This window comes from Silurus aristotelis, assembly GCF_946808225.1.
Source record: "Silurus aristotelis genome assembly, chromosome: 5".
Classification (NCBI taxonomy): domain Eukaryota; kingdom Metazoa; phylum Chordata; class Actinopteri; order Siluriformes; family Siluridae; genus Silurus; species Silurus aristotelis.
The window spans coordinates 3,678,922-3,690,580 of NC_139578.1; the positions used below are offsets into that span (position 1 = coordinate 3,678,922).

Here is an 11,659-nt window from a genome sequence, read left to right on the forward strand (position 1 = left end):
GTTGTATCCGAGACTTTGGTATCGGATTTCTCATTGTTGTGACGTTTGACGCCATCAGATGGTGAACGTTCTGTTATTTGTAGTCACATGACGCGGTCCAACTAAAATCTATTTTATACATGCTACTAGGAATCATCTTACATCCTACATACAAGCTTTTCGTCCACACCGACAGAGCATTTTCTATCTTTCTTTTTTTTCTATTCGCGACTTTGCTTTTTCACATTGTAGTGTTGACTGAAAAAGGAGATCGTTTTTCAAAACGATGACGTATTTGTCGGTTCAACTCGAAAATAATTTCCACATGTTCCTAGGGAGAATTTGAACTCTTCACATTACGGAAAGTGAACGAGCACCTGATGGAAATAACTCTGGTCAAACCCTTTTAAGTATATAGGGATGTATACAGTAATTCTGTGCTTTTGGAACACGCCGACGTGTTTTTGCTAATGTGTTAATTTACTAGATTAGCGATCGCTAATTCAAAGTATTCCATTAAAACCATGTATTAAATACCCTATTTCTACACTTTACCTTTTTGGACTCTGCTTTTGGAAGAAACTCAAAGACCCAGACCTGTTCCAGCATGACAATTCTCATGAAGATACACTATATTTCCAAAAGTATTGGGTCACCTGATCTTTCCTGCTATATGTGGTTCTTCTCCAAACTGTTACCACAAATCTGGGGGCACTCAATTGTTCTTTAAATCTTTAGATGCGCTTTAATACAATTTTCATTCACTTGAACCTCAAACCTGTTCCAGCATGGTGATGTCCCTGTGCACAAAGTGGAATCCTTGAAGATCTGGTTTACATGCTTTGGAGAGGAAGATCTTGAGTGGTCTGCTGTATCCCTACTGAACACCTTTGGGATGAATGTGAACGCTGTCTGCACCCCAGGTCTCCTCACCTACATCAGTACCTGCCTTTCATAATACACTTGTGGCTGATAAACACAAATATCCATAAGCACACTCCAAAATCTAGTGGAACATCTTCCCAAAAGAGTGGAGGAAATTAGAAGATCATGAACAGGTGATCCAATATTTTTGGAAATATAGTGTAGCTTCATGAGGATATTTTTGTAGTGGACGATTCTTCTTGTTAAACGGTAACTTCTTCGACAAGCTAACGACGGCTAGTTTGCATGAGTCTATTTAGGTATTAGCACAAGTATTAGAAATACTACAGGTTACCTGTGTTTCTTGTTTTATTTATTAATAATTCTTTTTGAAGCTTCCTTTTGCTGCTCTCTATCTCAAAAAAAAAAAAAAGAAAAAAAAAAGAAAAAAAAAAGAAATGGTGCGTAATCGTGTTTTCTTTCACATGAAAGAGAAATCTCGAGCCCAGATCGGCAAGCTGGGAACTTTGATAAACCGAACGCCGTGCATCTCAGTCATGCATGCAGATGCACGCTGATGTAGTGACTCCTTTAGGCATGAAGATGAAGAAGAGGAAGAAGAAGAAGAAGAGGGGGGGTGGGGAATCTTCAAAGCTTTCAAAACCGAAGGCAAACAGAACAGCTTGGTGTGTGATGTGGGTGTAATGATGTAGGTACGGCAAAGTGAAACCGCCGCAGTTCCGCCTCAAATTGAAATGAGAGTAAGTGATTGGTGATGGGCAGCATGCATTGTAATCGGGACTGTATGAGGTATTTGAGTGTGTGTGTGTGTGTGTGTGTGTGTGTGTGTGTGTGTGTGTGTGTGTGTGTGTGTGTGTGTGTGGGGTGGCTAAGGTGAAACATTGTTTTTAGATGCAAAATAGGTCATAGCAGCACAATTTGGAAATGAAACCAGACAGATTGCACTGTTATAGAAAAAGAAAAAAAAAACGCAGCCAGGTTATGAGACCCCTGATTTTTCCAGCCATATTTGGTTCTTCATCAAACTGAAAGCGCAAACTTGGAATTGATGCACCAGCAGGAAATTTTCCCTGTATTTCAACTAAGAGATCCAATCCTGCTACAGCATGACAATACCTTTGTGCACAAAGCCAGTTCCATGAATGTATGGTTTCTCCATGGGTTGGTGTTGAAGATCTTCTGCTGTAAATGTATAAACCTATAGAGCTTTTGGATGAATGCGAACGCTGATCGCGCCTCCTCGCCTCACACCCTAATCTCCACCAAATACACTCGGGAATCTGGTGGAACGTCTTCCCAGAAAACTAGAGGTTATGTCTTATCAAATAGTGGTGCCAAACTATTTCTCAAATAGGCAGATTTTCTGAATGGATCTAATTAAATATTAATACTTAGGCAGTTCAATGGAGCCATAAATCTTATTATTATTGGGTTTGGAGTTTGTGTGTGTGTGTGTGTGTGTGTGTGTGTGTGTGTGTGTGTGTGTGTGTGTGTGTGTGAGAGAGAGATTTGAATTGTAAAACCGAATAATTACTGACTATAACCAACTCTAAACAAGAAACAGAGAATTGGTAGGTCAGCGGTGGACTTCTGACCATAATGATGCGAGTTTACGAAATTGCAAGATAACACTGCAGGGCCCTTGAGGAAGGCCCTTAACCCTTGCTTGGGAAAAAAAGGGCGTCAAATCCTGTCAAATGTAACCTATAAGAAATTAATTATCATTTTAATAACTAGAGTCTCTAGAGAACCCTCACACTGATAGATAATAATGATGTGTATTGGAAATTCTTTTCAAATCAGTAAAGTAAGTTCTCAGAAGAATGGGGCATCGATTCTAGAAGTCAACCGATCAATCATAAAAAATTTTGCCATTTTTTAATTGATCAGCATCGGTCAATTGTGCTGCGAATTATGACGATTATTAGGCAGGCGCATCTGATACATGTACGTTTTATGCTCGAGTGAGAGAACATCATTTTCCCATACCAGCAGGTGGCAGCAATCTGTTTTTGGCAAATGCCAAATAAAGTGAATAGCCAATAGGGGTTCTCCGTCCCGCAGACAAGCTCCGCCTCCGATTCGGCGTAAAGAATTATCCAAAAAAAAAAAATGCTGACACTCTCCGACTAGAGCCAACAGTTTGGAACACACCGGAAAAACTAGCTTTGTGTTTCCCGGGCTTTAAGTTCTTATCCTTTGTTTTCTTAATCTAGCCTTATATATTTCATCGGTTAAATATGATGCTACTTTTGAAGAGAGAATGAGAAAAACATTTAGAGAATGGCAGTAACTACATGTAGGCACATGTACCAAAACCTCCCAAAAAGTGCACTGATTGGAGAGGCTTGTGTTGTTCAATCAGCCATTGGCTGCCCTGATTTCTAAATATCGCCATCGGCTGGAGAAAAACCCGTGTTGGTCGACCTCTAATGGACCCCTAACTGACATAAGAGTCGAACTTTATAGTGGACCCTTTATAGTTATCACCGATATCATATGAATTCCTGCTGTCTGGTGCTACCCGTAAAAAATATATAGAATAATGATAATAATAATAATAATAATAATAATAATAATAATAATAATAATAATAATAGGCCAATCAGATTTGAGAATTTGACAGCGTCACGTTCGGCTATTGGTGAATAAAAATAATAAAACGTTTTTCTATTCCAATCCGTCTCAACTTTCTGGACTGCGGCGCACTGCGAACGTGACAGCCCATAAACAGGATGGAGTCGGGGGGCATCTCATGACGTGCCAGTCCGGCGAGGCAGACCCCAAAATGGCATTTTCAGATCTCAAATGTGGCATGGCATGTCGTTTTGCACGGTGGCAATTTAAGCGGAGATTTTCAGCAGTGGAGTGTGTAAATCTGTCTGCGACAGGCAGCGTCTTTGCCAAAAAAGACTTGTAGAGAAAAAAAAAACGGGGCGTCTTTTTCTGTAGGAGCTGTGCTGCTATTATTCCGTCGTTGTCGTCCGTTAATTCGGCACGTAACACGATTTAAAATCTGGAAAGTACTCGGAGCGAGGCTGCGGAGGTTGAAACTAAAAGTTGAGTTGATGACAATGATCTATGCGTAAGGGAGGTTTGAAGTACCCCATGACCACGCAGGCAAAAAGGTACCAAGTCCTCCCGGTAGCGTCCTCTGTCATCACCCACGTACCCCTTTTCTGACGTGTCCCTGTGAGGAATACCGACGTCATCGTGGTCAACTGTGCTCCACCTGCTCAGTCTCCTCGCATCATCACTAGATTTTAAAAGTCCGGCTGAAAAAAAAACTCCCTCAGCTTCATAGCCAAGGTACACACCAACCCACGAAGCTGCTCACCCACGCTTGGCTCTCGCGCCTCGCCTCCCACTCACAGCATGCTTTGAATCCAAAGCAGTGTTTTGTTTTTTTTTCCTTTTAAGGCTTGAATCACACAGCTTAACATGAACGCTGTTAGACGGTAAGCGTCTCAGAGAAGCCAGCCACGTGCTTCGGAACCGAATCATCCACTATGATGATATTCAGATTAGAAATAAATTTATTAGAAATAAACCCCCCATAAAGCATCTCAGGGATGAAAACTAGAATGAAATTATATATATATCGGATTGCCGAGTTTCTTTTGTTACCCCATGGTGGTCCATCAGCTTTGCATATTGTTGAGAAGATATTCTTAAGGATACATATAATATATTTCTGTAGTTCTCTGGGTCTCCAGGCTTCTTATTCTGGGTTGTTTTGGATTATAGTCTCTGGAAATTCTTTTTCAAATCAACCAGGTTTTCTTCAAAGAACGCAAGCATGAACGTCAATCATTTATATTCATGTATTAAATATTCGGAATCACACAAATTATATTTCAGAAGTTATCTGGGTCACTGTGCTTCTTATTTTGGATTGAAAAGGGGATTTTTTTTTATAGTCTCTGGAGAACCACTACCTTGAGATATCAACAGGATCCATTGGAAATTATATTCCTGAGCGAAAAAGAAAAAGAAGTGATATTCTGAATAAAAATAAAAAAAGTTTCCAAAGAACCACCAACATGAGATATCACCATGATCCATTGGAAATTCTTTTCTGAATCCACCTCTAAGTTGTTTTCCAAGACCACTAACCCAGACATGTTCATCTAGATGTTTCACTCTATACATCTCTTGTTCTCTTTATCCCTTACCCTTTCTCTCTCTGTTTTCCCAGTCTCTTTTGAAATTTACAACAGTGTCCATAGCAAAAAGAACTTGAGTCTTTCACTGTCAGTGTGACCACACAGACATACACACACACACACACACACACACACACACACACACACACACACACCCCATCCTAATGCTTCACCGGAGCAATTTCGTCGGCGGCATCAACTCCCCTAAATCACAGTGTCATATCTATTTCAACATCAACGGGAATAAATCTGATACGAGCGCTCATGGGTGTAAACTATTACGTGCTCGCCGCCGTTACAGGCTCGTAGCTATAACAAATATATAAATAAATAAATGATAAAAAAAAAATTACAAGGTCAATATTTACTTGTTGAAGCCAAAAGAATTGAGAAGTATGATGTGACCTGAATTGCCTGGTACATAGCATGGGAATTAATCTCCGTTTGCTTGGGGTTTGTGCTTTGCAATTTCCCATGCATTGATGCATGGCTGCTATAAGAGGTGGATGGATGAATGGATGGATGAATTAATAAACTGATGGAGGTGTGCATGGAAAATTCGATAGATGGATGGATAAATGCATGCATGCATGGAAGGATGGATGTGTGAATGGATTGATGAATGGATGAATGGCAGGTGGATACATGTATATATGTATGTATGTATGTATGCATGTATGTATGTATAAAATAGATGCATTGATGAATGTATAATTGGATGGATGGATGGATAGATTGATGGATGAATTTATGCATAGATGTACTGTATAGCTGTATTGATAGATTGATGGTTGAATTTATGCATAGATGTACTGTATAGCTGTATTGATAGATTGATGGATGGATGCATTAAAGGATGGATGCATTAAGAGGTGGATGGATGAATTAATACATTGATGGAGGTGTGCATGGAAAATTGGATAGATGGATGGATGATATGAATGGATGGATAAATGCATGCATGCATGGAAGGATGTATGCGTGAATGGATGAATGAATGGCAGGTGGATAGATGGATGGATGGATGTATTGATGTATGCATGCATGCATGACCAGATGGATAGATGCATTGATGGATCTATGAATGGATGGAAACCAGTGATTTAAATGTTAATGACTTTGCTCATGTATGCACATGAACGCACACGCGCAGACATCAAGCTTAGAAAGAAGGAGGTGAGTCCATATTATGTCCTCAGTGGCACGCGCGTACTCAACATCTCATTACCCAGACGCGATTACTCCCTTGAAGGAACATTTCTTTCTTGAAGGAAGACGCGTCGCGTGCCATCAAGATAAACAAAAAAAAAAAGCCAAGGGCGACAGGTGGCTGACCTATCGATTTCCACAATCGATCTCCTAATAACAAGGCATGCACTCACACACACACACGCGCACGCACGCGTAAAACGTTACCCTCGAGTCCCGCCGCGCCGTCTGAAAAACGCGCTCGTGGACTCCTGCGCGTGCGTCAAGGCGTCCCGCTTTCCGTCACCCAGATCGTTTTCGATTTCTAACGGGAGGCCGTCGTCTCACCAAGGCGCGCGCCGATCCGCTCTCTGTGCACGCGCCGACCCAGCTCCTATATTTTGGGGTGTGTGTGTGTGTGTGTGTTTGGCATGCGCCCGCTCTCTCGCTCGCGTACTGACTGACCGACCGACTGACTGACCGAGATGCGCGCGCGCTCCTTGCAAGGACTTTCCCCACTTATTCGCATGCACGAGCACCCGGGCAAAGAGGAATCGTCTTTACTTTTGACAAGTGTTCAAAATAATCACAACCTACCTACACACACACACACACACACACACACACAGAGAAAGCTCTCACGTGCGTGAATGTGTGTGCAGTCAGCAGGATGAAACGAGGTCGTTCTCGTGCCAGAATAAAAAAAAATACAAAATAAAAACACAGGACAATCAAGCATAAAAGAATATATATATATATATATATATATATATATATATATATATATATATATATATATATATATATATATATATATATATATATATATAGTGTATGCATGCACACACATATACGCGCTCTCTCTCTCTCTCTCTCTCTCTCTCTCTCTCTCTCTATCATGCATCATATTTTCCAATTGTTTTGTATTTTACCTTTGTGGACTTTCTTTCCTGCGACGTGAACCTGCCGGTGTTCAGTGACAGGACGGAGTGGAGTCTGAACAGGACAAAACGGTGTTATCGCATCTTTCTCTCTCCCTCCCTCCCTCCCTCTCTCTTTCTATCCTTTCCTCTTTCTCCCTCCCTCCATCTCAACCTCTCTTCCAAATAATAAAGCCACCGTCTTAAAATCCCTCATCACGTCCTCCCTCTCTCTCTCTCTCTCTCTCTCTCTCTCTCTCTCTCTCTCTCTCTCTCCCTCTCTCTCAGTAATTCAGTCTCCCTAGGGCTTTATCCTAATGATCAGGATAACCATCTCTTGAATAAATGCTATATAATATAACTGCCATTACCATCTACTATAATATAGACTGCACCTATTATTATTATTATTATTATTATTATTATTATTATTATTATTATTATTATTATGTTTTAAACTGACTCATCACTAAGACATTTTGGGCTCCACGACATAAGCAGCATGGACCAGACACCGAAATAAGGCTTCGTTCAAGCTCTGGAGCACGTGGAGGAACTTGCGAGGAACCCACGTTAGGCAGCGGATTCCGTGCAGACGGAAAACCGAGCTCAGGATAAAAGCGGAAATCCGTGAAGCTGCGACACAGCGACTCTACCTGCTGCGCCTCCACACCACCATGAGACCATGCCATCCAGACTGTGAAGGCTCCTTAATCAGAGAAGGAGCAATGAGCCCACTGAGCCGAGAAAAAAAATCACAGATTTTTAGATCTACGTATAAAAACCTCAAAAGACAACCCGGTCCCTGGTTTTTCTTGGAATTCTAGACAGGGGGAAAACCTGTCTGAAAAAACTCTAACTAACATCGCAGTAAGTGCGAATCCACACACATTTGAAATGCCAATCATGCATGGACTATGGACTGGAGAAGAAAACCAGAGGGAAACCTCCAATGTACAGGGACTGGATTCAAATTCTACCCATACAAATAGCAAAGGAATGAATCTAAGCGCCATCCCTTGTGGTGCAAGCCATCGTACCCCCTTGCCTGAAAGTGCCCAAAGGTTCCGACTTGAAGTTCAAGTCTTGGTTTAGGAAAAGGCGTAGTATTAGTAGCTGTATTATAATTACAATTGGCAGATGGCCTTATCCAGGGCAATTTACAACTGAGAAGTTGAGGGGTTAACGGCCTTGCCCCCTAGGCCCCAGCAGTGGCAGCTTGGTGGTGCTGGGATTTGAACTTACAACCTTCTGATCCAAACCGAAATATTGTAACCACTGAGTGGTTAAAGTGGTCCCACCTCCCCATTACACATAATTATACTTGCTGACCACTTTCTTAAGAACCTGGACTTTGGACACTCTTGACATTAATGGGTCTATCCAGGCGGCCAATCATTTTGTAGCAGCGCAAGAGCTTCGAGACTATTCAGTGACTCAGTTGGGTCTAGTCATACTTAAAGTCACGGGCATGTTTTCTGAGACTGCTGATCTCCCGGGATTATCCTTCACTGGAGTAGAAAAGCATCTCAGCATGTACAAGATTCGAACCTAGAGGCTGATGAGCTACAACAGAACAGTTTCTTTCAGAGCGACAAGAAAAGAAATCCGGGGGTACAGTGCGCCCCGGCTCTCTAAACCTGGAGAGGTGAAGACGTTGTAATGTAACTGTCACTTTTTTTTATTCATGCAAAACCCATTATCAGTTTATTTATATATTTTATGTGAATGGACGTCAGCTCTTGACACAATGTCCCTGTACAGTCAAACAGCATGGATCGATGGCTCACTGGCAGCAAATAACGATAAAATGGTCTGCGGCTTCTTTGCTTGCCTGTTTAGCTTTTCGCATAGCACCCCCCTTTTCGGGGCCATCATTCGGATGCGTTCGTTTCGGAGCCATCGGGTCAGTAAGCGGAAAAGTTGGAAATTGTTCATCTCTGTACACAGTCACCATGCATTTAGAAGCCAGGGACCCATATTTTAACAGTGATTTTAACTGGTTTCCCTTCAGGTGAGTGATGGTATTATGATATTTTATAAATAGTGTATAGGTTTGTTATGGTTATGGAGGCCCCGCCTCCAATTAGGTCCTGGGCAATTGCCTGCTATGTCTTTAGCTAGCACCAGCCCTGTGTGTACCATAATATTCTGCCTATTTATTGAAGTCCTGGAGCTTTTTTTCCCCATTCAGCATTAGGTCCAATGTGATGTTATTTGTAAATCAATTTCTCTTTTAAGTTATTGAGGTTTGGATGAAACTCGTTCAATTAAAGCGAGAACAAGGATGAACGCTCAATAATAAATGCAATATCTTTGAAAATGCTGGATTGTTATTTCTTACACAGTCAAAAAAAAAACAATCAAAGAACCACTGGCTATGCTTGACGAACCTCGCTTGGAGAACCACCAATCTACAGCGTTACTGCTGAGGCTTCATTATGGTAATCAGTGTGAATGACTGACCCTTTATGTGTGTGTGTTTGTTTCCTTGCAGTCATCTATGGACTCGAGTAGATAGGCACAAGTGAATGACTCCCATTTCTCTCCCCCTGTCATCCTTTAGGGCATGAGTGGTGTGAAAGCGGACAGGAAAGCTTCTCAAACAAAATAACACCACTCGGTGTCCCAAGCTTTAATAGATTTAACAGTGGCACTGCTTTGAGGAGCTCGCTGTATGACATATCTATAGTTATCCCTTCGGTTTTCCGGCAGCCTATTGACCAGAAGCGGTTTACAGACAGGCGAACAAAAACGCCTGTCATCCGCCGTCCACTTCCTTTGTAATCCTACTCCTTGTCTCTCTCAACAAAGAGCATCCCACTTCGGCATGTCTACCTGAGGCTGACAGGCGTCTGTACGTGAAGCGTTCCTCCTACCTAACCACTCCCAGCCATCCTCCGACAACTCTAAGTGACATTGAAGTTCTTGATTTGGCTTCTATTCCATGCCAGACGACAATGAAATCAACAACACTTTCCCAGGCTGTTATGCATGTGTGGGTTTTGTAGAAGCATTTGATATGGGTCTGGGTTGGCATGTTTTTTTTTGTTTTTTTTTCCAAATGTCTACGAAAAACCTTTGGTCTGAATAACCTATTCTATTCAAAATACAAAAGCTAAAGCCAAAGACCTTATCTTGTCCAAAGCAAGCACAGTGACCTGACTTTTAATCAAACCATGCTGTAAAATGAGACAAGAGACTACAGACAGCTACAGTGATGAAGGTTAGCGGGTCAGGCGATGCATTTTGTTCATTTAAAAGCAAAAGGAGGGATTTTTTTTGCAGGGTACAGGCAACAAGCTCTGGGTATAATACAATAGGGGTTAGCCATAAAGAGTGGCTTATGTATATCTATTTTCTATGCTTGCTTATCCTATACAGGTTTGCAGAGGACCTAGAGCAATGGAAACTTGCGGCATAAATTAGTGAGGACCCTGGATGGGGAACCAACCCAATGCATGGCACAAATGCAAACATGGACAATTAGGGAACATTTGGAAAGCCTAAAAGTCACCCATAACGAAGGAGGTATTCATGCGAACTAGAGATGTGCACCTCCATAACTAAGTCCGATTTGATTCGCACCTCGATGCATAGTCAACGATACGATATATTAAAGATACACATGCACGAGCCTTTTGACTTCTAACACATGGCCCCCTTAAACAAAAAGGCCTTTGTTGTGCAAAAAAAAAAAAGAGAAAAAAGATCAAATAAAACCAGACCTCTGTTTCTAGGAAGGTGCAGCTCTACCTCTGCCATGTTAATCTCTATTCTATGTTACTCTCAGGACACGCCTCGGTCTCAGTAGTGCTGGGATAAGGCATATTCATGTAGCAGCGGTGGTGCTGAGAAAACACTCTCGAAAAACAGTTTAGCGAGGAGAAATTAATCTACAAATAAAATATTGGTAACAAATATTGGGCACTTACTAATTAATATTTTTTACCGATGCAAATATGTTTAAAATGATGCATCACAATACAAACTTGTATCCACACAGAGAAAAAAGGCATGGTTCGAACTTCCAAGCCCAGAGGTGCAAGGCAAACCGGCCACGAGGCAAGAATATTGAATTGTGAACTGTTCCATGGGTGAAATAGAACTCAAGTAAATATTACACTTGGCACACAAGCAGCGGTATAGCTGACACATTTTGTGTAATCCTGAATTCACACCGGTTGCATCATATAAAGCCCTCGGTTCTTTCACACCATGTGAGACTCACTTGCATTCCCATATGAGCCACCGCTTGCAGAAAGGCCAAAAGCTCACTTCAATTTTGAATCAGTTTTGGCAAATCCAGTGGCGGATTATCAGTTTGGAGTACATTCATTTACATTTCTGGCTTCGAAGAACAAGATCTGCTGTTGAATCTAATTCCGAGGGGAAGGGGAAGTGGTTAAGATGTTGATCAGAAGTTCTAATGCGAGTTTAAAATCCTGGCTCCAAGCTGCCAACGCTGGGCCCATGATCAAGGGACTTAACCCCTAAATGCTCAGTTGTACATTGCTCTAG

The 11,659-nt window shown here is 41.6% G+C and overlaps 1 protein-coding gene across 2 annotated transcripts in view; it reads right to left on the reverse strand.

The window, feature by feature from the left end:
• cdh24b (cadherin 24, type 2b) overlaps positions 1–7,424 on the reverse strand; it is a 150,044-nt gene extending 142,620 nt beyond the window's left edge. The window contains exon 1 of one of the 2 annotated variants that reach the window (XM_083541609.1): positions 7,151–7,424. The gene's annotated coding sequence lies outside the window, so the exon portion shown is untranslated. Of the gene's footprint in view, positions 1–6,446; positions 6,678–7,150 lie in introns of those variants that run through there. The other variant, XM_083541610.1, reaches the window with a different exon arrangement.
• Between the last annotated feature and the right edge of the window lie 4,235 nt (positions 7,425–11,659).